We start from the raw sequence: 24,817 nt of genomic DNA on the forward strand, positions 1-24,817 counted from the left end.
GGCGCACATCCAGGTCGGAAGAACGCCCGTTCGCATGCGCACAGGCGCCATCAACCCGGAAGTCGGTCCCCATGCCACGCTGGTAAGAGTGGTCGGCAGGGGTTGCCATGAGCCGGATAGACAAGCCCTGTGGGCCGCTACGAGCCCATGGGCCTTAGGTTGCCGATCCCTGAGCTACATGGACCTGCGGTCTGACTTGGAATAAGACACCTTCTTATGAACTTCAGTTCAGTTTGTTCACTGGCTAGCAGAAGCATTGAAGCAAGGTGGGAAAGTAAGCTGGGTGGTAACTTTTAAGAAGCAGGCGCATTTCTTGCTGCAGGAAAGTAGAAAGAGAGAAGGCCAGGAATATGTGCTGCCATTCAGTTCCATGCCTATACAAGCAAGATAATAGGTCTCCCCATTTCAAAGGAATACTTGAAGGATAAAAACATTAAAAATTGACAAGCTGCCAAATACTGTGGCTAATGAGAACCAGAGACGTATCTTACAGAGACAGACAGCGCCTGTTAGGATTTGAAATGTTACGCACAAGTTGCATGTATAAAACATTCAAACACAACGGTTGCCTGTCAGTTGCCAATGCACTTCCCCCTCTGACCCTCAAACCATCTGGAAAACCCTCTTTCTCAAAGAGAAAATATCAATAATGGCGAACACTCTGCTTCAACTGTCAGTTGCTCTGGACTGCAGAAGTCAAGGGGGAAAGAGCACTCGGCTCTCATCTATCAGCCAGCGTAAGAGCAGCCACCCTCCACTTAGCCAAGCAAACACGCCTATAGTGTGACAAACACATATCTGGAAAACCCAGGGGTGAGGAGAGCAGCTGGGAATGAAGCTTTGCAGGTTCCCAGTTTTGGTTCTTTCAGCTTCTCGTTTTTCCAATCTTGTTGTATTCTTGTTTTGATGTTCATTTTATTGAATTTGCTTTACATTGCCATGAACTGCCTTGGGACCTTCAATGAAGGGTGGCATAAAAGTATTTAAAATAAGTAAGATTCAGTGTTGCTTTAACAATGGGAGCTATACCAGCAGGTAAGTTACATATTTGATAGCCAGATTTTAGCCTGACCAGATGATGGGGAATTAGTATCACTGTCTCAAAGTGTGCATGAGCTGCTACTAATAAGGTACAGGGAGGGGAGAGGGAGGGAACCTAAATGCCTTGAAGGAAGATGCCATGGAAGTACAAGGCAAAGGGAAAGGCACTGAAGAAGTCCTCATACCTAATGATGTGACTGCTGGTGTTTTAAATGCAGAAAATTAGGCTACCATGAACTGCCTTTCCGCAGGAAAGGCCTCCATTTACAAGGAAGAAGAAAAAGGATAAATTTAACAAGCTAATCCCTCAAAGACTACTCCAGGGTCCTTTTGAAATGTATGTAAAGCAGAACCCGGCAAAATCTTCCTCAGAGATTAATAAAGTGCAGCCCCTCAGTGGTTTAAGACATGCCGCTACAGCTCCTGAGTGCAGCAGGTTCGTATCTACCGGTAATTCGCTCTCACAAAGAAGAGCAGCCTTACTCCACACCTAACAGGAAAAAGGGGATCTGACCTCCCTCTGAACATGGCTTGGAAGTCACATTTTGGCACACAGAAATGAGTTGCACCGTCTTTGTTGGGGTCTGCTCTTAGCTCAGCTCTCTCAAACAACGCTAGACATTGTAGTCTTGTGAGAGTGGTGAAAACCTGTTTCTTTTGCTCCAGAGGTGGGATAGTATAGCCCACGCCAACAGCTCAGTTGAAACAAAACTACCATTTGCTGCCACCTCATCCTTGCCTCTCTTGGAAGCCATTCCAACAGGCTGCAGTAGAGGGAGATCTTCCACAGCTGTTGACTCCATCCTCACACCAACTCCAAGCTCAGAAGACAACCTGGATGAGGTGTCTCCATCCCCACTACCAGGGCCTTCCAGACCAAACATGGCTTTATTGGACTCACTGGATTCAGAGAACTCTTCCAGTGCAATCCTTGTCACCCCCTTGCTGAAAGAGCCAATGACTATGCAATATGGCAACAAACCTATAAGATCCCAAGTAGCTTCTCAGTTGAAACACAGCTAATAGCACAGGCTGGCCTTTATAAAGTCTCAGAAGGCATTTGCACCCTGCTGAAACAACAGCCTCCCTTGCTACTGGGTGAGGATCCTTAAACCAGTGATAATTCCAAAATCCTGAGCAGCAGTATAGTTATGCTCCACCTGCTGAGTCCAGAGCTTGCTGATGAAGACTTTGCTTTGTCCAAACTTATCTTTATGTTGCCTATCAGAATCTGACCTCAACCTCTGTAGGAACAGCCCTACTCTTGGTGCCAAACATGGTAGCATGCCAGAGGAGGGCACTACCCCAATCTCTTGTTGTACTTCAGAAGCAACATGGCAGGTGGCTACTGAAACAGAACAGGCACACAGGGCATCCAGTCCAATGAAAGTGCTGATTCTGCCCCAGCTCCTCAGTCTGAACAATGAGTTGCTCAAACAGAGACTGAACTGCTTTCGTATCACCTTGCCTTACCTCCTGACTGCCATCCCAGTGCTCAGTAAAAACCAGTGTTGTCACCCCGGGTACACAACCTGGAGAGAAAATGTTACTTTGTGTTCACAAACAGATTGTTAGTTCACATTTTTACCCTAAAAACTGATAAACAGGGAAGGACATCTGATTAGCAAGGTGTCAGAGGGTTAGCTTGACATCTTTATTCCAAAAACTCAGCAAACAGCCAGTCTGTCAATTCCATTTTGCAATGAGAAAGTTTGACAGTTCCTCAGCAAAGATTTGCAAAAAGCATGTTCTGGGAAATTTTCCAATGAGTGGAAAACTAGGCCAACCGCACACACAAAAGTAAATAAAATATGAGGCAAAAATATATCCAAGCAAAAACCGAAAGAGGAAAGCACTGCTACTATTTGGAAGTCAAGACCAGGTTTTACACCACAATCACAAAACAATGCTCTCACATTTCCCTAGTGACAAAATAATATGTAGTTACGTATATGTAATGCAGTTAAGGAATGGAGAATCCCAGGCCCTCTAATTCAAGGCTATGAAGACTATTATGGCTTCCCCAAAGTCTGGTAATTCAAAAATCTGGTTCATGTACACCCCCCAAAAACAACTCTTTTAAAAATGTTTTTTAATTAATATTATGTTTTAACAATATGTAGCAAAACCACTGTATATAAAACATGCTTGCTTCTCATGTAAAAAGAAGAAAACAAGTCAAACAAAAAAGAAAAGGAAATGACATATAAAGGAGAGGGAGTGGGGTGCAAGAGTCTTGTGGGGGGTGCTTTGTGTGTCCACTTGCCCCTTTCTAAAATTTATTTATTGGTGTGTGTTTTCCTTTTGGAAATTATCAAATAATAAAATAAAACCAGGATTCAGAGGTGGGGTTTTTTCGTAGAGGGTATGTGTGCTGTGCCCCGTTGGTGTAGTGGTGGTGGAAATGCTGGGGGGGGGGGGAGCAAAAATGGGAGACGGGTCAAGGAGGGTCTGGGGGTGTGAGAAATGTCCAAATTTATACCTGAAGAATGTTGGAGGGTATGCTGACGTCTCCCTTAGCCATGGTTAAGGTAAGACAGAGGGATATACTACTCCTGGAGAGAGAAAATGCATCAACAAGGTAGCCTGCTCCCCTTTCCTTAACTGCAATTACAAGAGCCCTAGTATTATGTCTGCCCCTCAAGTACAGAGAGAACATCAAGGCTTCAACTCAATGCTCACTATGCTTATACAGTGGTACCTCAGGTTACATATGCTTCAGGTTACAGACTCCGCTAACCCAGAAACATTACCTCGGGTTAAGCACTTTGCTTCAGGATGAGAACAGAAATTGAGCTCCGGCGGCAGCAGGAGGCCCCATTAGCTAAAGTGGTGCTTCAGGTTAAGAACAGTTTCAGGTTAAGAACGGACCTCCGGAACGAATTAAGTTCTTATCCCGAGGTACCACTGTAATGGAGCTTTCAGGTTTTGTGTCAGATTAGTCTGATTAGGTCTAGAGACAGAGGAAGCTGAGCCAGTCTCTCAGTAGGATAATACTTGTTCAGTTAACATATTTATATTGACCCGCTGGAACAAGCAGACTCTCTTTGAGTCTGCAGCTCTTATGGTCACAGACAAAACTCAAGGTGCTTCTCACTGACTGATGTGATTCCTTCCCCAGACTAGCCGATTAAATAGTCTGTAATATTGTTTGCATTTCTAATTAAAAACTAAAGGTTGCATTACAACTGACTAAAGAAGACACATCATTGAAACTTAAATGTGCTTTACTGGCAAGACCTACACATTGAGAAGGGAGCACTGAAGACTTCAACGGAGCTTATCCTAGGGTGCATAGGATTGTAGCTACGTCACAAAAAGAGGTTTAAGGTACTAACCAGCTTTAGTTTTATTCAGAATAGACCCATTTTAATTAATGGACATGCCTAACTATTGAACATTTTCCAAAATGATATTATAAAGAGCTTATAAACCACCTACTCTCAGCAGCCAGAAGCATCGGGGGAAACTGTCAGGAGTGAACTGGTACCAAACCGTATGGGAAACAGCCTTACTGGAAAATCTAACCAACAGACTGAAACAGACACTGGGACAAATAAAAGAGAATGCCTTCACCGTATTATTGCTCTCCTTTATTACATACGTAGCCCAACAGGCCAACAACAAGAATTCACCGAAAGCATACGAATCAATATGGCTAACTTGACCCAACCATCTCTTTCTTCCCTCCATCCCAAACACACGTAAACAACTATCACTGCAGTCAAATAAAGACAACCAACCATGCCCTGGCTTGCTCCACTCAACTTCTCTCACTGCCAAGAAAAAATAATAAATGAATAGAAAAAGAACCTACCCAAATGACACTGACACAAAACCCCCACACATACACTAAGTCAAAGAATATAAGTTTTACCAACTCACCCCCTCTCTTTCCCCCCAACCCTATACTACATCAAACACTAAAGTCTCACATCGAATGTAACTGATTTGTAGAAAAGACTCTACAACCTGAAAAAAGAGACAAACCAAAGATTTTCTTTGCAACCAAAGAAAATCTTTAATAAAAATTTAATAAAAAGAATAGACATGTCTAACTTAGGTCCATTAATTTCATTGGATCTACATGGAGTAGAACTTCGTTGGATAAATGCACAATCATTAAAGTGCTACTAGACTCTTTCTTGAAAAATTAGCCATTCTTCCTTCAATTCTCTAGTAAAATACATTGGACAGAAAATTAAAATTGGTATCTTATTAGCCAAAAATTGTATTTTCCCACATTTTATTATTATTAATCTAGATTTTCAAGATAGCCCACAAAAGAGAACCATAAAATATAAAATAGATAAAAAACATCAGAAACAAAAGCAATTATTGTAGCAACAGTAAAAATACAAAAAGCAGAAAATTTTGATGAAAATGTTTGTTTTCTTTTCTGATTTATGTAAATTTGTTTTAATATTTGAGCTTGTATGAAACATATGTTTATAGGAAAGGAATGGCTATTTCTAAAAAAGGAAAAAAAACCTGTCAAAATCTGTAGAATTGAAGGTTGAATTTTTTTTTAAAAAGGGATTTCATAGGTTCCTCAATTTTATTAGACTCTATGAATACAATCCAGCACGTGCCTATCCAGAAATAAGCCCCACTAAATTAGAGAGCTTACTCCCACTTGTGGATATAAGATTAGAACCCGAGCCAAACTTTAACAGAAAATATCTGTGTTGATATATGCATATGATACTGTTGCCCTACCATAGTGGGACTCCATTTCTAATATCTAGCTGTGAAGTCAACACTTGGCTTCCAAACTTTGGGGGGGGGGCAGACTCGCAAGGAAGCCCAATGTACACCCCTTTAAACCTACTTAATGTGTAAAAGTTGTTGAATACAACATCCACTGCCTTCTTCATTGCTTCTGAGTAAAAATATCTCAAGACATGGAAAATATGTCTTCCCAGAAATGCACTGTGTGATCACTTATTTCTGTGCAACCAAAATGTGTTGTTTCCGACATGCTTTTTAAAATGGTGTGCCTTTTCATTTATGCTCGTATCTAAATGTTTCATTTGCCAACTTAGACTGTGGAAGGCAATTTAATTCCCTTCACTACTGCGGAGAGGGAATAATTTGGCTTGATTTTGGCTTGATGTTTCTCTGAAAATACAAGGCATAAATGTCAGACTCTGCACTCTTCAATTCATATTCTTAAATACATGCACGTAGCTCCCAGTAAAGCCAAGACGACTTTTATCTTGGGAAAGTATTTTGGCTAAGAGCCAGTAATATCTTCTTTGCTAAAGTAAATCTTGGAACATAATACTGTATCATTTTCGTCCTCTTAATCAGAGAAAATGGCATTCATATTTTCTTATTAATCCTAATAATCTTCTTTTAAAGAATGAATTAGCCACCTTAGCAATGGTCTGGTAGGATAAAAACTGAAAGCTAAATCTGGAAGAAGTTAAGCATTCTTAAAGGACCAAACTCCATATTATGCTATATGTATAATGGGCAGCTACATCTTCGTTTTTTATTTAATTACAGGCATGGGGAGGGAAGAGTCATGGAGAGTACAGTCTGTAGGGAGAGAAAGCTCCTTCTCCTCTCCAGCTACAATTGTAATGAAAATACCCCACTCCCGCACAGCTATGATGCTTAGGAGGAAAGTTCTTGATAGTGCCAAAGGGAATCTTTTTCTAAGCGTCAAGGCTGCGCCTTGCAGGGTGGGTGTGGGTGGGAGGGGCAAACCTCTTCTCCCTGCAAGCTGTGGTCCCAACTACTCCCCCAACCACATCTGAATTTAGTGAAAAGAAAAAAGATGCTGTTGAGTGCTGTGCATTCACTGTAATGTGTAGTTTGACCCTAAGCCCCACTAAATCAGCAGTACTTGAAGCACTTAAGGTTCCTTTGATTTTAATGGGATTGAAGAAGCATGCTTAACTTGCTAATGAGCAAATCTTAAGCCTGTTGGAATTTCCAGACTCTGTGCAGAAATTATAGCATGCCATGCTGAAGTACAGGATCCAGGGTCATTCCTAGCCCATTGGTAGCAAAGGCGTGTGAAGTACAGTGGTGCCTTGGTTTGCAACTGTTTTGGATTACAACTGTTTTGGATTACAACCATGTCACACCCGGAAGTGCGTGTCCCGTTTTTGGGATGACAACCCATTTTTTTACTATTAAAACCATTATTTATTTTTTGGGGAGGCCCCATTGGCGAAAGCGCGCCTTGGGTTACAACCTGTTTTGGTTTACAACCGGACGTCCGGAACAGATTAGGGTTGTAAACCAAGGTACTACTGTATCTGCTAACTGGTTACTGGGCCATGCCCATCATGTGGGAGGTGGCGGAAGCAGTAAACTAGTACCCAGGGGAGCAGACCTTCACCTTCAGTTCATCATTGACTTTACTAGCTAAAGCCCTGTTAAGGGTGAAGGGTGTGAAGATGATTTCTAGATCCCTCCCCCAGCTCCGTTTACCACCATGGTGGATAAGTTGAAATGACTGCCCGTACCATGACAATGTTCATGAGGCTGTGGCAAATCACCCCTTGTTCTACCTGATGAAGAAAATTCCATGCAGGTTGACGTCTCAAGTTGCTAGATCTCAAGCCCTTCTAATGCACTGCTCAATTACCTCCCCACAGACCAAAAATAAACATTAAAAAAATCCTCCTTGTACTATGGGTCAACAGCACCAGAGGAAAAAGAAGGATTTTCTTGTTAAAAGTCTCTGGCCATGCCATTTTAACGTCCTCCTTATAAGACTATGGAACCTTCAATGACCAAATATTATCCACACATCCACAATCTTCTTCCTAATTTTACTATGGTCCAAAACCTTGGAAATCACCAAGGAGTTTTCCTTCCCTCTACCTCTTTCTTTCTTCTTCTAGAACACCATCGACAGCCATTCTAACAGGGAAAAACCCAGGTTACATTTTTCTTTGAAAAGAAAACCCCCCACCCCACCTTACATGATCATAATATGTAAGAAGTAATTTTTAAAAAGAATTTGCAAAATATGCACATTTTCTATACTGAAAGTCATTCTTTCCCAACCTGGTGCCTTCCATATGTTTGGGACTACTACTCCTAAGAGACCTGCTGGCTGGCGCTCATGGGAGTTTAAGTCCACAACATCTGGAGGGCACAGTTGCTGCAAGTTCTGCTTCTTTTGGTCATAGTTTGCCACCCTAACAGAGCGAAACAAAAGGCCTGCAACTGGCTTTCCAATGTAGATTATTATATATTTCACAGAATCATAGTATTGTAGAGTTGGAAGGGGCCCTGAGGGTCATCGAGTCCAACCCCCTGCCTTGTAGGAATCTCAAGTAATGCTTCTGTGACAGGTGGCCATCTGATGTCTGCTTCAAAACCTTCAAGAAAGCAGAGTCCACCATCTTTTGAGGGAGTTCATTGCCCTTTCTTAGGACCTTTGGATGAGATTTCAGTTTTCTTGGGCTACCTCTGACAAAACATTCTGGGCTACCTCTGTCATGTCTAGCAAAGCTCTCCCACTGGGTGAGGTGTGTCTCCTGAGCTCTCCGCAATATCAGTATCATAACATCAGATGGATAAAAGGATTTTAAGAAAGGCACATTCTCCAATATCACCTTTATCCAGCCAACTTTAAGCAAAATTCTGGCCTCTCAGCTTCAAGTCTCTTTCACAGATCTTAATATGCCTGTAAAAAGCAACATCAGTACTACTGAAAGATGCTTTGAATACTAACAAAAATGACACCTCTGGGCTCCTGTTATGTCCTAATGTACTTGGATTAGCAAATGTTCCAGTACCTTAATTCAGTTCAGAGTTTTATTGCTCAGAGCTTGGTATTTCCTGCAGAAATAGACCCACATACACAAACACTTCTGCACTGAAATACTTCTCACAAAGCTGGCCATTTCTTTCTCTTCTGAAAGAACAAGCAAAGCATCAAATGAAAGTTAAACTATATATGAAAATTCTTAGGTTTCTTTTAAAAATAAAATAAAAGTTTCTACGGTATTTATCGCTCCGTTTTGCAAATTTCTTAGCAGTCTCTCTAACTGGAGCATGCAAAATTGGGGGGGGGTGTACTTAATAATCAACAACTCTGCCTACCCGCCAGAGGCTTCAACAACTGTCCCGACTCTACTCAAGTCTCCCGCCCAGCCATCGGAACTTCATCCTAAGAGACTGATGCCCTCTGGATGGCTGTCTCCAGGCACTTTTGCGCTATAATGTGTCTCATCTGTCTGCAGTGCCGTAACCAGTCACTTCAATGCCAGAGGCAGCCTCTCAATTCCACGCACATAAGAGCTGGCACGAGTTAAGAATGGCTTATGAACTGTTGATGAAACTTGCAAGTTTTCATTGCTGAGGCTTCTCCTCTGAAGCTGCTGTGCAGAAAGACAGCTGGCTGTAACCTAATAACTCCAGTTTTCTCCTCCTACAACAGCAGTATCTGTGTACTTTAGGCTGTGATCCTATACCAATGTACCCGGGAGTAAACGCCACTGACCTCAACAGGAATTGCATCTGAGTAGACACATATCCATATATCTATTGGCACAGGGCTATCCCTTGGCCTAATCTGCTGTCCCTACTAAACCTCAAAGCAGCAATGCAACTTGGAATAGCTTTATTGAACCTATAAATAGAGGTGGCGCTGGTCAGAATCCTCTACAATCCATATTTTTGCCAATAAATAATCAGTCATCTATTTGGTTTCTGGGTACAAGCCTCAATAAGTGGTTTCCCTAAGGGTACGTGAATCAATATGCCTTGCATGTAGTAATGTTTTGTATGTTCAGTGTACAAGATGATCCTGCACTGGTTTGAATAGTTAAGTGTTTGGTGTTTATGGATGGAAGCTCCACTCATGTAATGGAGCAGAGGGAAGGATCTACAGGGGAGAGGAGAAGAGAGGGAAGTGGAAGTCCATTTCACTTGTACAAGGGCAGCTTTAGATACAAGCCTACATTTGTCCTGCTATTGTTACAAGTATTATCTTTTAAAAAACAACTTTTCATCTACTATTCTGTATGAAAAGCAAACGTTACACAAGTTGGCTTCATTCTGACAGCTATTACTTGATGCTCACTTTTTGCACCCTTAGGTGCAAAAGCTCTCCCACTGGGTTGTGTCCAGTATAGGTGCTAACTATAGCTCCACTCTAGTCACTCAAATGCCAATCGGACGCAAAAATCCTGGAGCATTTATTCATAGTGCGGATAAGAGTATCTGCTGGCCTTTATGATTTCCAGTGATCTAGAAGACATGCAAATGAAACTGGCAAAATCTCTGGAAGCAGTAAAATAAAACCAGGGGAGGGAGAGAAACTCCCTCAAGAAGAATATGAGAGGTCTCAACAAATCAGTAGAAAGTCCCTTATTCAAAGCGGCCATCACCACACATCTTTAAGTGGTGAATTCTACAAGTGCATTGCGCAATGCGTGATGAAGTACTTCCTGTTGCCTGTACTAAACCGATTCCCAATCAGTCTCATTGAATGGCTTCCCCATTCTTATGTTATCAGAGAGGGAGAAATTCTTCCTGCTGCTAATGGAGTATGCTCTGCAAGAGAGAGGAACTGTCAGTCCTCTGAACGTCCCCTAATTAAAGCAAAGGGTGTCCAAGCCAGAAACTAACTAGAACTTAAGAAACTCAAAGTGGCTTTCAAGAGGCATCTTTTCATATTCAGCTCCTTCCCTCACGCCGATACCAGCTCTCTGCCTTTTCTTATTATCAGAATCTCACTTTATTCCTGCTCATCGGTCTTGCTCTCTCTTCTGGTCTGATGCGTTGCCATTATTACTTGTTCAGCTGTCTCCCACGTGTAACGCTTCAAGAGCATTAGCTAAGTAGCATATTCTCATTGACTGGCAAAGACATTTACCTCCTGAAGAGGTAAAAAAAAAAAGCTACATGGAAATTGATGAAGGACAGAAATGGCACTGGAAAAGCTTGAAAGCCATAAGGGGGGAGAAGGAGAGATAAACCTGCAGATGGGCACAGTGGCATTTATAAAGATGCTCTTACAGCTTAAAGTGCATTTTTTTGCATCAAGGGAGCCATGAGCCTCTCTTTCTGTGAATGGTGAATTGTGGAGGTATACGGGTTCCCATTATGCAGACGTTTCACATATGAGCTGGAAGAAGAGTAGTGACTAGATTAGCAGACTGAACTATGAATCAGAAAGGCCCCGTCTGCATCTTTCTTCTGGCATTAATTCATTAGATGGCTTTAGAACAAATCTGTTTTCCTCAGCTTCCCACACCACCACTACTATTGGGGGTTTGGGATAATGGTATTGCCCAACCATGCAGGACTGGCATGGAATCCTTGCAAGAATTACAAGATAATGTGTGCTAAGCACTTTGGCTGCAATTCTATATCCACAAAGCCGGGAGGAAGCCCCACTGAACTCATAGAATAGATATACATCGGACAGCACTTTTTGAGCGTGCTGAAGCACCAGGTGAACACAAATTATTGGATTTTTTTAGGACCAAAGCAAAATAAAATGCCAAGCAAAAATTATAGAAGGTATAGAGGTATAACAAGAGAGCCAAAGGACAGAAGCAGTATTTATTTGCTAATCAAAAAAGGTTTTCAGTTTTTGCTTTATAAATCTACTGTTTCTGTTTTCTTAAAGGAAGCCAACAGAGTAATCCAAACCTTTGATCCTGCATGTTGGAGGAAGTTTGGAGGCGATAGATATGTCATTCCAAGCCTCTCTATTTGTCCCTCAGGTGTCTCCCACTGTCCCCAGACCACATCCTTCACCAGTCCTGTGCTGTGTTGTTCTTAAGTGTGTTTACCTTACTGGATTGCTTAACTGTGATAATGCATCTTGCCTGCCTGAGTCCATAGAAAGATAGTTGGATAGAAACCTCCAATTTATGTGTGGCTGGAATGTAACCTACCAAACAACGGGAAGACCCACATCTCTTGCTCCTTCCATGTTTTCCTAGGCTCCTAGTCATCACCTGCATGAAGTCTCCAGAAGGTTCCCCATAAAGGAATGCTGCCTCTGGACTGAGAAAGGTTCCCCACTCCTGGCTCAAATCTTTTCCTAATCCATGTAAACTTGGGTGGAAATTCTAAAGGCACATCACTCTTTCTCCACAGATATTTTTTTCCTACAGAGAAGAACCATTTGCATGTCATACTGAATATGGAGTAATTGAGGTTCTATCAGGCATCCTAGGGCTGGTAAGTATCAGGCAGGTGGGCAGATGACCAGCCACAACAAGATGGAAGGCAGGCTTGGACAAGCAGTCAAGTAGTCCTGCAGTAGATGAGGATAGCGTGGTGGCTTCCCCTTCCCTCAACCTGCTGCCCAGACGGAGCAGCAATTATCAATCTGAGGGCTTTATCCCATGCAGGAAGGACTCACTAGTGTCCCCTGATTTTCAGGCCCAAGAGGATTCTCTAGCTGGGAAGATAGGATCTCAGCTCAACTACCTCCAGTTCCATCCACAAACAGCAGTCTCACAAGTCTCTGGTGCCTCCAGACCCCATTCTATGCCATACATGTGAACAGGCCTTAGACCAACAAATTAACAGACTTTTACGAAGACGAAGAATAAAGTTTGTGTGACAGCTTAAAAGCGGTCAGTCTGGAAGCTCCTTTGACAACTCTGCTGCTTAATAATACAGACATGTCTATGAGGAAAATGGATACAAAAATCCAATTTTAAATTCTGTCTGCTACATATCCCAGTGACGGAGCTGTTCTTTTCGCTGAAAAAGGTAACAAACTTTCCATCTTATGTAACTAACCCTGTTTCCCCCCGCCGATTCAAGTCAAGATGAATAGAGAATAAAAGAGAACAAAACCTTTTGAACAATAGTGTTCAATCTCTAAAAAGAATATTAAAATGGTAATTCAAAACACAATGTGCTTCTTCTACATTGTATTCCAATTACCCGAAAGTACTAAATTATAACTTCTGTATACATGGGAGGCATATGTAATTAAGTTATTCTCCTGACAGGTTTATTCATCTATAATATCTAAATAAAGGCCAGTTTGTCACTGCTTTATATCATATGGATACAAATGGTGTTATTTAGAACAAGACTAATTTATCTGGATAGCTCCCTCAATATTTTAATGTAGAATTTATGTATTCTATATAGCAGTAACTCTATGTAGCAGTGATGGAAAACCTCAGAAAGTAAATCTTTTCACAAGCCTTTCTTCTGCCTCACTTCATGACATGGTAAGTGTCTCCCTAAGAAATCCCCCTGTGTCTCTTGGGCTTTTATACATTTACTGACATGGCTTGGTTGCTTTAAAAAACGCTGACCAACTTGTAAGTTCCTACTGCTCCTCTGCAATAAATACACAGTGACTAGCCCAAAGAACAGGTTCCAAATATAGTATTGAGAAACAATACAGACTTTTCTTGCATCACAAAGGCTCTGAATAGTGGTAATAAAACACAAGCAATCCATGTCTAAATGGATAAATGGCACAAGTATCTCTTGGCATCAAACCAGACTGCTTGTTCACAAATACACAGAATCCTAGAATTGTAGAGTTGGAAGGGACGACAAGGGTAATCTAGTCCAACCCCCTGAAATGCAGGAATCTTTTGTCCAACATAGGGCTCAAACCCTGAGATTAAGAGTCTCACGCTCTCCTTTAAAGCAGAGGACCTGTTGATGTTTTGAGTGTGCTTGAGATTTTTAAAAACAAAATGCTTTACTTTTGCTTGATTAAATGTAGGGATTTAGGCACCAATGCTATACTCCATTAGAAATTAAATTCAGTTCACATTTAAAGGTGACTCTGTCAGATCTGCACTTTCCAAAATAATATGCAAACTGAAGACAGCACTATCCATTTAAATCCACACTTAACCAAATTTTGTTATGCAGTTCCTCCAGTATTTACAAAAATGCATATATTAGGGGAAATAACTTTCAGGCATTGAGTAAAGTTATTCCACCTGACATCCTTAAGATAAAAAAATATTAATATCATTCTTGATTTCTCCCTCAGATTACATGCAAGTCATCACATTAGCCGGCATGAGATTTTGTAGGTTCTGAAGACAGCCTAGGGCACCCAAAAATGTTACGATTTGAGCAAACTGTTTCATTTATACACCTGAGCCCAATCTAAATTTCTGGAAAATGATTATGCTAACCAGAGTTAAGTCTGGTTCACACATGCACACTTGTCACCTGATGACCCTACTATCAAGTGGTGACTTGCATGTGGGAATAAGCCCAGGACCGAACCACCTCACATCACTTCTTTTTCAATTAAGTTTTTTTCTGCAGTGACTATGAGTCTTCAAATGATAAAACATACATGTGTGTATAAACTTCTTAGTTGGGTTCAAATGGAGTCTCTTAGTTGAGCCTCTCCTAACCCCCCCCCCCACCACAAACACAACCCTTTCCACCATAACTGCTGCCTTTTACTCTTTGCAGCAGTGCTGACAGGAATCCCGATCAAAGAGGTACACAGTGTTACATGTCACAACATCTCAGGCACTTAATAAGGCACACAAAATCTTTTCTGTTTGCGCATAAAATAATCTGTAAAGTCAACCGCTTATCATGGTTAAAAAGAGGAAAGCTAGCTTCAAGAATCTCCTTAGAAACATCATCATCATCATCTTGCCCATTTTCCAACTAAAATATGCCAGGAACAGAAGGCCTCTCTATCTGCCCCCCAGGACTATTCCCAGGCCCCCCAGGTGCGGGGAGGTCAAGCCAAGCCAAGCACCATGGGCTCATTCACCTGGTCATCTTTCAATGCCTTAACAATGCCCTTCCGCTATCTGCATAGGACAAAAAAAGTCTGCACAAAAGGAGTGGACACGAATCTGACCCAAAAACCCGGCAAAAATGAAAATCCCCCAAGAGAACATTTCAGTCTCCTAGGATACTCAGCTGCTGATCTCAGGGTAACAATACTTCTTTCACCATGAGATCGTAAAACTACCATTCTTCAGAAATATTTTTTCAACGCATTTAGTTCTTAATCAGGGGCATGGGTTCATCATAATTTTTTATTCTGTGCTGGGTGTTAAATGAGCATAGCATGGTTGGTAGAAATATTTATCACCACCATTACTCTTAATTAGATTTATATAGCTGCCCCTTAATAAACATGTCCTTGGTGGCTTACAAGAAAATATTAAAAACACAGCATACAATAATTTTCTTTTTTTAGGCCAGCAAAAGAAAAGAAAAGAAAACTTCCTTGCATACAGGGAACACTCAATAATTTACAAACCAGAATAAAAAACACAATTTAGTAGCATGGGTGAATTTTTAAAAGTCCAACTGTTGCTGAAAGGACCATGGAGAAGGTGCCTCTCTGGAGAGGATGTTCCATGGCTGAGGTGCCAGTACTGAGAAGCCCTTTCTTTGGCAGCCACCCACCTCACTTCATGTGGAGAAAATGACCTCCAAGAAGGATCTTAGAATTCAGGAAGGCATAGGTAAAGGTAAAGGTAAAGGTACCCCTGAACATTAGGTCCAGTCGTGGCTGACTCTGGGGTTGCGGCGCTCATCTCGCTTTATTGGCCGAGGGAGCCAGCGTACAGCTTCCCAGTCATGTGGCCAGCATGACTAAGCCGCTTCTGGTGAACCAGAGCAGCGCACGGAAACACTGTTTGCCTTCCCGCTGGAGGGGTACCTATTTATCTACTTGCACTTTGATGTGCTTTCGAACTGCTAGGTTGGCAGGAGCAGGGACCGAGCAACTGGAGCTCACCCCGTTGAGGGGATTTGAACCGCCAACCTTCTGATCAGCAAGTCCTAGGCTCTGTGGTTTAACCCACAGCGCCACCCGCGTCCTTCAGGAAGGCATACTGCATTACAATTGTTGCTCTTTTGAATGGGTTGCCATTCTTATATCGTATACTTCAGACCTTTGCATGAAAATATCAAGAGATAATATGGACTTTTAGCATTTCCTAGCCATCTACCCTCACTGTTTTTATTTCCCTCTTTGTGCCCCTGTGCAGATCTCCCAAGCTGAGAATAACACTTCATGCTTCTGATGGTTGTAGTCTTATGAAAGCTTATGCCACAATAAATTTGTTGGTCTTTAAGGTGCAATAGTATGCTTTGTTTTTCTGCTGCAACAGATGAAATACAGCTACCCAACTTGGAATCAGCTTAGCACTGAATTTACTGCTGGAGTACATATTCCTGTTTGAAGACACTAACTGTGAATACACCCTAGGTTTCCTGACAAGCATGCTAGAGGCGTAACATGCTTTTATTTTATTTTATTTTTATTGCTTTGTATAGTTTTACAATCCGGTTTATTCTTCTGTTAACTCATTCTGTTTAAGGAGTTTCTCATGTAACCAGAGCTCTGAATCTGTAAAAGTATTTCAGTAGCCAAATGGTAAGCCTGTTCACACAACAGACTGATACAAGTAAGACCAAGAGAACCTCATTCTACAGGAGGGATCTAAAACTGATAAACGAAAAACACTTCTTTTTTTCTTTCTTTTTTTACATTTCTGCCAATAAAAAATGACAGGATCTGAATTTACTTAATGCTCAGTTTGGACAAGCTCATACAAAACTGATATATAAAGTATTATTTGGTCTGATGAAGCTTGTGAGGCTACGGCAAATTTACTAGGAATTTCAGGTCCCACTAAAAACATATTAAGCACTGGGTTCATAACGGATGGCATCATGTTACAGATATATCATCTAGTTTTTATTTCCAAAACACTTTAACATGACAACACGAAATGGAACATGTAGAGAAAGAGGTCTGGATATGCAGACAGGAGCTGGCTTATTTCCAAGTGCCTCTAACTCAGTTCTGTGGGTCAAAGTAAATAGGGTAACATACCAGGGTAAAAAGAAGGTAAAACATTATCTTCTCCCCAAACACTGGCATCTCCAGCAATAAGAATTTCTCCCATTTTAGAGAATGCTTCCATTCACTCCTATGGGATGGGAGAAAATGAGGCACCACTGCACGAGGTGGTGGTGTTATAATAGTGCAAAAACCCACCTAGTATTCCTGAAAAATGGTAGCCAAGTTTCCACGGAAAAGGCTCCAATATGGTACTGGTAGCAGCAGCCTCTTCCTAGGTAGCCTGCAATTTATACACTGTCAAATTCTACCGTAATTTTGATCCTGTTTTGCTAGTCTGTTTGGTTGTTTCAGTCTAGACTGCATATCAGAATTATGAACACGCTTCAGAATAACAACCAATTAATAATTCCCACACATAATCCAACCGATACTAATGCATGATGAGGTTTTCAAGCTGAAGGGAAGACTCCTTGCAAATGAAGCTGCTTGATTGTTGATTAAGATGTTTCCCTAAACCCTGCACTTAATAACAACTTGTGATCACTTGCTTGGATAACATGTGATAACATGCTTGCTTGGCAAACTCTAGTCCAGAATAAAAAGCACTGAGCTTGTTTTGTACTCTGCAGGATAAGACACAGCCCATAAGAAAGCTTTCTGGACCTGGCCCATTGTGGATTTCCACTCAGTCCTAGACTAGAGCTGTAAATTTTGCTCAGACATATTTACTCTCCAAAACCACTCAGTAGTTTGATGGCTTCACAATGTGTCCTCAGTTGCTCTGACTTTTTTGTGGCATCCATCTGTCTTGAGAGACAACTGAGTGGACCTCCTGGGGTGAAGTCAAATCGCTGAAGAATCACAGCAACTGCTGTGGCTGCAGAGACCAGTAACTTGTAACTGCTGCCTCCCGCATTGGTTTTGCTGTGTTAGCAGCACCAAAGTGACCTCTCTGGGACACAAGCCTGGGCAGGGTGTATGGAGGTCCTGGGCTGCCCAGATGGCAACCCACAAACCCCTGCCTCACTGATGCAATCCAAAGGAGAGCAATGTGTTTGGTACCAGCTTGCTGGCAGGAGTTGCTGAAAGGTGGCATACAAGATGCCATCCAACTGCCTTAGGGACTCCACTCCAGATTTGTGTAGGATTTACTCCTTAGCATTTTCTTCTTCCAAAGATGTCCCGCAAGTCAGCAGGTACAGATTTTTCCACAGGGTTTACTCCCGAAGCCTTTTTCACAAATGAGTATAGCTGCAAGGCAGCAGAGGCTTAGGATCCAAGTTTTCCTTCTCTTAGATGGGCTACCTTCCCAGGTTGATGAGCCCCATCTGCCCCCACTTCCCTCTACAGCTCGTGCAGAAACTGCCTTCTTGATCGTTGGACCCACTATTGGTCTCAATCTGCCAGAGCCTGTCTTTGCATGCAGGAGAAGTCCCTAACTCACCAAGTATTTGAGAGCCATCAGCTACCCTCACCTGGTTTAGCCAGCCTTTCCCGAGGTGTGGCTTCCGTTACATGTTGACGGCTTCTAGGAGCCACAGGTGGGAGCCGAGTACAGGATGGAGACCAAAGGTGGACAAACTACCCCAGAAGAAGCACAACATGTCCCCCACCAGAGGTACTCCCCTCTCCTAACACCCCATACACATAGTTGCTCTGACTACTGAGACACAAACTAAATTTAATGTACATTGAATCCAACTATGGCAGTCAATGAGGTATGAGATCAGGAAAGAAATACAGTATCTAAATAGACACAGAGTAAAGTTGTCACTGTAGATTAAATTACTAATCAACAAGCAAGATATATCTGAAAGTACTCTTTGTACTGTTTTAGATTAGCTGTCCTCTTTAAATAAGCTGTCATGCCTTTTCTCCCTGTTGTTCTTATAAGCCTGCAAGTTGCCATTATATGCCTACCATGTTTTTCTGAGGTCTTTTGAAAGGCTCAGAATACCACTTGCTGCTAAACAGGAGAGGGAAGGAGGAAAATTTGCATGGAGAAGTAGGCAAACTGCATGAGAGGCACTTAACAATCCCCTCTGGCTGCTGTTCTTTGGCATGCATTTCTTGCATCATACAGCAAAGTAGCTGGGGGAGGAAAAGGGTTGCAGAGAAAAGCAGTGAGGAAGGGAAGAGTTAAACACCCCTCTCCTGTCAGTGCTACCCAGCAAATGTCACCCTTTCCCTGCTATTTTGCAATTGTTCGGCAGAGACCGTGGTTCCACAGCCTCTGTTTGTAGCAGAACATCTCTTTCAGCTGAAACGTGAACCCCAGAAATAGTTTGCAATTTCATTTGAACTATAAATGCTTTCCAGCATGTCTATGATCAAGAAAAAGCAGGTGCAGGCTAACGGAAGCCCATTCTATGACAGTAAGCTGGGGCTACTTGTCCATTAAGATGATCAATGCTGCCTTTGCATTACTGGCATCATCTGTCAGCAAAGCTCATGATTCCCTTACTTCCCATCTTCCCTAGTATTTCATTATTATGAGACCTATTTCATTACTTTTATTTCCCATACGCCATTACTAATACACCATTGCCGAATGTCTCCTCTTTTTTGCTTCTGTTTCCATGCATTTGCAGGGGGTGGAAAGAGATGTCTGAAGTGTTATAATGGGTTTTTATGATTCTTTACATCCTGGAACATTTGTCAAGCCCAAGACAAACGTTTAGTGAAATGAACGCCTTCATTCCACTGGCACACACCCCCACCATATAAACATGCTCCTTGAACTGTTCATTGGGTAGGCTCTTTCCTGCAAAGAGCAGCTTCCATCGTGGAGGGGGGGAATTTGTGAGTGGTTTCAGAGCAACTGATGTTGCTGAAGATAAGTAGGTGTGGACTTAATCAGCCCTTTGGATGGGAAACCACTGGATGAACTATGTAAGAACAGCATACAAAATCAATTATAAGGGAAAAAATCATGAAGAAGAAAGGCTTTCAAGAAAATCTGGGTAAGGCTCATAGTTGACAGGGCACAGGCTTTGCATTCACAAATTCCCAGGCTCGGCCAGCAAAAGATTCACAATTAATGTGGCTGGGAAAGGCTTCTGCCACAGAGTTAGTGTCAGTCAGAGCAGACAATACTGGGTTAGATGGACTCATAATCTGACTGCATCCAGCAGAGTTTTTTACACCTCAGTCCATCTGGTCAGTGGGGAGGGGGAGTGTTACTGGAACTAAGCATTCAGGTTTTTTTAAAAAAATCTGCCCCAAGGTATCTCCAGTTATCTGTGGCACCTTAAAAATCAACTAACCCACTTATTATGGGATACATTTTCATGGATAACAGCAGTCCACAAATGCTTATGCCAGAATAAATTGGTTACATTTTAAGGTGCCACGAGACTCTTGGTCGTTTTTGTTACAAGAGGCTATCATAGCTAACCCTCTGTTCAGCAACTTGTATAAAGTATCTGCATTTTAAAATGCCCATGATTACTCTTACTTTGCATAATTTAGTCTTCTTCCATTAGGCAAAAGGAGGAGTAATAAGCTATGCAGAACACTGACTCTACTTGAAGATGGGAAAAGCCAGGGCTTTTTTTCCAATCAGAATCCACCAGAACTCAGTTCTGGCACCTCACAGGTGGGTGCAATTGGCATTATAAGAGCACAAGGGAGGCGTTTATTGTGAGTTCTGGTGCCTCTTTTTCTAGAAAAGTAGCAGAGGGAAAAACTTAGTCCCTCCTTTGGCATCCAAGATTCTCGAAGAGGTTTGCATATATATACAGAACAATAGCTGAGATACTTAGGAAACTGAATTCTGCTACCAAGGCTACATTTTGCAGCTTTTCTGCAGTTTTGCTGTTCAATTGTTCCTTGGAGACCAGCTGCCTCCTGCTCACAGAATTGGTGGCAGAAAGACATCTCTCATGTGTGCTCAAAACAGTGGGGGGACACTTCTCTCCCCCCCCCATCCAATCCAGCATGAAAAAAAGAGGGCCGTCTGGCTGAAAAGCACAGGGTGAGCCAGAAAGCAACCTGAAGCTGTTACATCCCTTCAGCTGCTTTAGGAACACCAGTTCTTTAAAAGCAGGACAGCTTTGAAACAAGGGAAAGGTCACACCAGGCCCAGGAAGGTTGTGCTCTCTCCCTTCTCAGGAAGAATATCACAGCAAGGGAGGAAATGTGCCTGGCTCCAGCCATTGGCAGGATAAGAAACAGATGCAGGGATTTTGCTTTCCAATCTGCCCCCTGCTCCGCTAGAAAGAACTGCCCCAATTGTCAGCTCCCCTAGAGGAGAAGGTTGTACTGGTCTCAGTTACTGGCCAAAGAATGAAGGGCAGCTAGGGAGCTGAAGCAGAGATGGGGAATTCATACCTAGCAAGGGCACAGGCCTGCCCCCTACTGGATGTTAAGGACCATTAATTCCTTTCCTCTTCAGATCTCCCTTCTTTTTCTACCTTTTCCTTCCCTTGTGTATTGCTTTTCTATAGTAGGGAAGCCCGAGGGTAGGGCCTGTGCCTTATTTTCATTTATGTACCAGTTAACACAATAAATAAATAGCAGCAGCACAGATGCCGTGTCCTTTTGAATGATCCCTACAGAAGATGCCAATTTTGTTTGCTTAAGTAAATATGAGTGCAGGTGAATGCAGATTCACCAAATCACTCATTTCTTTAGGAAAATAAGAACTTTCCTCTCCTTTTCAGGACACATGAAGGATACCACCTAGTTACACCTAGGTAACTAATCACCTAATCAACTGCTGATCGAAAGGTCGCGGTTCGAATCCCCGCGGCGGGGTGCGCTCCCGCTGCTCGGTCCCAGCGCCTGCCAACCTAGCAGTTCGAAAGCACCCCCGGGTGCAAGTAGATAAATAGGTACCGCTTACCAGCGGGAAGGTAAACGGCGTTCCGTGTGCTGCGCTGGCTCGCCAGATGCAGCTTTGTCACGCTGGCCACGTGACCCGTAAGTGTCTCCGGACAGCGCTGGCCCCCGGCCTATAGATGTGAGATGGGCGCACAAACCCCAGAGTCTGTCAAGACTGGCCCGTTCGGGCAGGGGTACCTTTACCTTTACCTTTAACTAATCACCTAGTTACAAGCAGGTCACCATGCTGTCTGTCTCATTGCCCCTTTTTGTTTACTAGTTGTGCCCCCATGAACTTAACAGGAGCTTGACCTGAAGGAATTCTGTAGGGTAATCTCTTCCTTGTGGAAATAAGTGGCAGGGAAAAACTTCACCTGCTAAATTTCTGAGAGGCTGACTTCTGCTAAAAGACAGAAGAGCAGGGTTGTTAAAACCAAAGGTGGTTTCAGTGGAGAAGGAACTCTTGTAGCTCTGAGCTGAAGAGTGCTGCTAAATGCAAAACCAACTTCATCTTCCAGATGCGCAAGCAATGCACAAAACAAAGCTTCCTATATTTGGATGGGAACAGAGCGGTCCTACCTGTGATCTGAGGTTGCCATCATCCCTGAACATTGGCCATGCTAAGCTGAGGATGGTGGGCTCCATGATGACTGCAGGTGGTGACAGCAGTCACGAAATTAAAAGATGCCTGCTTCTAGGGAGAAAAGCAATGACAAACCTAGACAGCATCTTAAAAAGCAGAGGCATCACCTTGCCAACAAAGGTCCGTATAGTTAAAGCTTTGGTTTTCCCAGTAGTGATGTATGGAAGTGAGAGCTGGACCATAAAGAAGGCTGATCACCGAAGAATTGATGCTTTTGAATTATGGTATTGGAGGAGACTCTTGAGAGTCCCATGGACTGCAAGAAGATCAAACCTCTCCATTCTGAAGGAAATCAGCCCTGAGTGCTCACTGGAAGGACAGATCCTGAAGCTGAGGCTCCAATACTTTGGCCACCTCATGAGAAGAGAAAGACTCCCTGGAAAAGACCCTGATGTTGGGAAAGATGGAGGGCACAAGGAGAAGGGGATGACAGAGGACGAGATGGTTGGACAGTGTTCTCGAAGCTACCAGCATGAGTTTGACCAAACTGCGGGAGGCAGTGGAAGACAGGAGTGCCTGGCACGCTCTGGTCCATGGGGTCATGAAGAGTCGGACACGACTAAACCACTAAACAACAAAAGGTCACAGGTTTCCTACCTCTGTCCTAAACAAAGCAGGCAGGTCCATGTTCTGATGTACAGCATCTCAACCCGGATGCAGCAACAGAGCTGAACAACTATCTCAAAATGATACATGGTCTCGTGTCCTTAGATAATCTGACTAAAGTATCCTGTCCCCTTCCTTCCCCTGCAGCAACCTGCATGCCTCTGTGGGGGGGGGGGTGTCCTCCTGAACAAGGTAGGATGGGGTACAGGGTCAGGGAGGAATAGATGGAAAATCTTATTTCCATGAACTTCCTTTAAACTTATTTTAGGATCTATGCCACTATACAAACACCACTCTATCCCATTCAACCAAAAGCCCAGAGAACAGAGGAAGGGGATGAAGCTTCCACAGCTAACTTCTACCTTATTTTCTTTCTGTTAAAGACCCAGTTAATATGTAACTATTGTGGTAGGATTGTCTGGTGACTCGATCTCACAGCAAACCAAATAATGTCTGAATGAAACAACTACACAGGATCTCAGGGAACTCACTTAAGTAAAAGAAAAGAACAAGGGAAAATCAGATAAAATCAAGGGGGAGGATTTGCTGAAACAAATTTGGAAATTGGGATGCAGAAAGGGGAGGTACGGGGAAGTCGGTGAAGTAAGGTTTAAGAAAAAAAGGATTCGAAATTATACATGTTTGTTTATGTGTTTGTTTGTTTGTATTGTGTATTGTCTGTGTTTATATAAATTGTGAAAAACCAATAAAAAATTTTATATATATATAAAAAAAAGGATCTCAGGGAACTCATTAGAACTGCTTGTGCCAACATCCGCTGGCTTTTACGGGAAAAGAATGTCAATGTGGGTTATACCTATGTAATCCTGGTGAGGTTATGTGATTCTGTCATTTGGTTATTTCTGGTACAGGGAAGGGAGACCCATACAAAATGAGTAATAATGTGTGTTTCAGGAGCACATGGACAACCTGAATTGCAGGTGCACATGGACAACCTCAACAGCAGTTGCAGTCAAATGGCATCAGTATGACATGGCAGGAACACATTGAAGAAGCAAAGTGGAAAGATGAGAAACATGGTTCCCACAAGACTAGTTTATCACTTTGGGGAAGTAGAGGCCGCACACAAAAAGATCAGCACTAAAACCTTGAAAAGAGCATCCACACAGTGGCACAATCCAGATGAATTACCGTATTTTTCGCTCTATAACACGCACCAGACCATAACACGCACGTAGTTTTTAGAGGAGGAAAACAAGAAAAAAAATATTCTAAACGAAATAGTAGATATATGATTTTTGTGGTCCGTGCTGTGGCCACAGACATGTGATCTGACAGTGAGTTTGGAGTAGCCCAATGCAAAAATCCTGAGGATCCATGCTTTGTAACCACGGAGGAGGGAAGGAAGGGGAATCATGGATCCTCTGCTCACGACTGCAGCAGATCCCCCCCGCCACCCGCAGGCATTCGCTCCATAACACGCACAGACATTTCCCCTTACTTTCTAGGAGGAAAAAAGTGAGTGTTATGGTGCAAAAAATACGGTAATTAGGCTTGGAAATCTGAACTGTAGTCAAACGAAGTAACTTTCAATCTAAGGAAGAGTCTGCGGAATTGTGCAGGCTGAAGATCCTGGCTTGCCAAAGAAAATCTTCATCTGAAAAAAGCAAACAACACTGCTTTCCACTCCTAGCTTTCATTTTATATTTTTGTGCATGTTCTACTGGTTCCCATCACTCTGCCTGTTTCGTATGGTGTCATTTCACCTCTTTGCTTTTAGAACACTATTATTTTGTGATACAAGGACATCACTTTAATGTTCTACACTTTATTTTGGAAACTAGATTTGTTTGCTAGCTTTCTAAAGTGAATCTTACAGAGTTCCCTCCCCCCCCCCACGTGGTAATATATACCTGTCAAGTAAGCTGGTATTTGGCAGTAGCACATTAACCTACTAATCTTTCTTTGCA

At 42.5% G+C, this 24,817-nt stretch overlaps 2 protein-coding genes and 1 long non-coding RNA gene across 7 annotated transcripts in view; all 3 read right to left on the minus strand.

Annotated features, from left to right (window-relative positions):
* Window positions 1-24,817, minus strand: part of MAJIN (membrane anchored junction protein) — a gene marked incomplete at its 5' end in the record, with an annotated part of 238,719 nt that overhangs the window by 201,080 nt on the left and 12,822 nt on the right. The window lies entirely within an intron of this gene.
* The window catches only part of TMEFF1 (transmembrane protein with EGF like and two follistatin like domains 1), a 106,226-nt gene that overhangs the window by 41,373 nt on the left and 40,036 nt on the right, over window positions 1-24,817 (minus strand). The window lies entirely within an intron of this gene.
* LOC309538286 lies at window positions 16,684-23,344 on the minus strand. Its single transcript, XR_014222156.1, has 2 exons — window positions 21,862-23,344; window positions 16,684-21,522 (listed from the first exon to the last, which is right to left on the minus strand). It is a non-coding gene; the product is annotated as an uncharacterized lncRNA (long non-coding RNA).

Source organism: Podarcis vaucheri, assembly GCF_965113315.1.
Source record: "Podarcis vaucheri genome assembly, chromosome: 8".
Lineage (NCBI taxonomy): Eukaryota > Metazoa > Chordata > Lepidosauria > Squamata > Lacertidae > Podarcis > Podarcis vaucheri.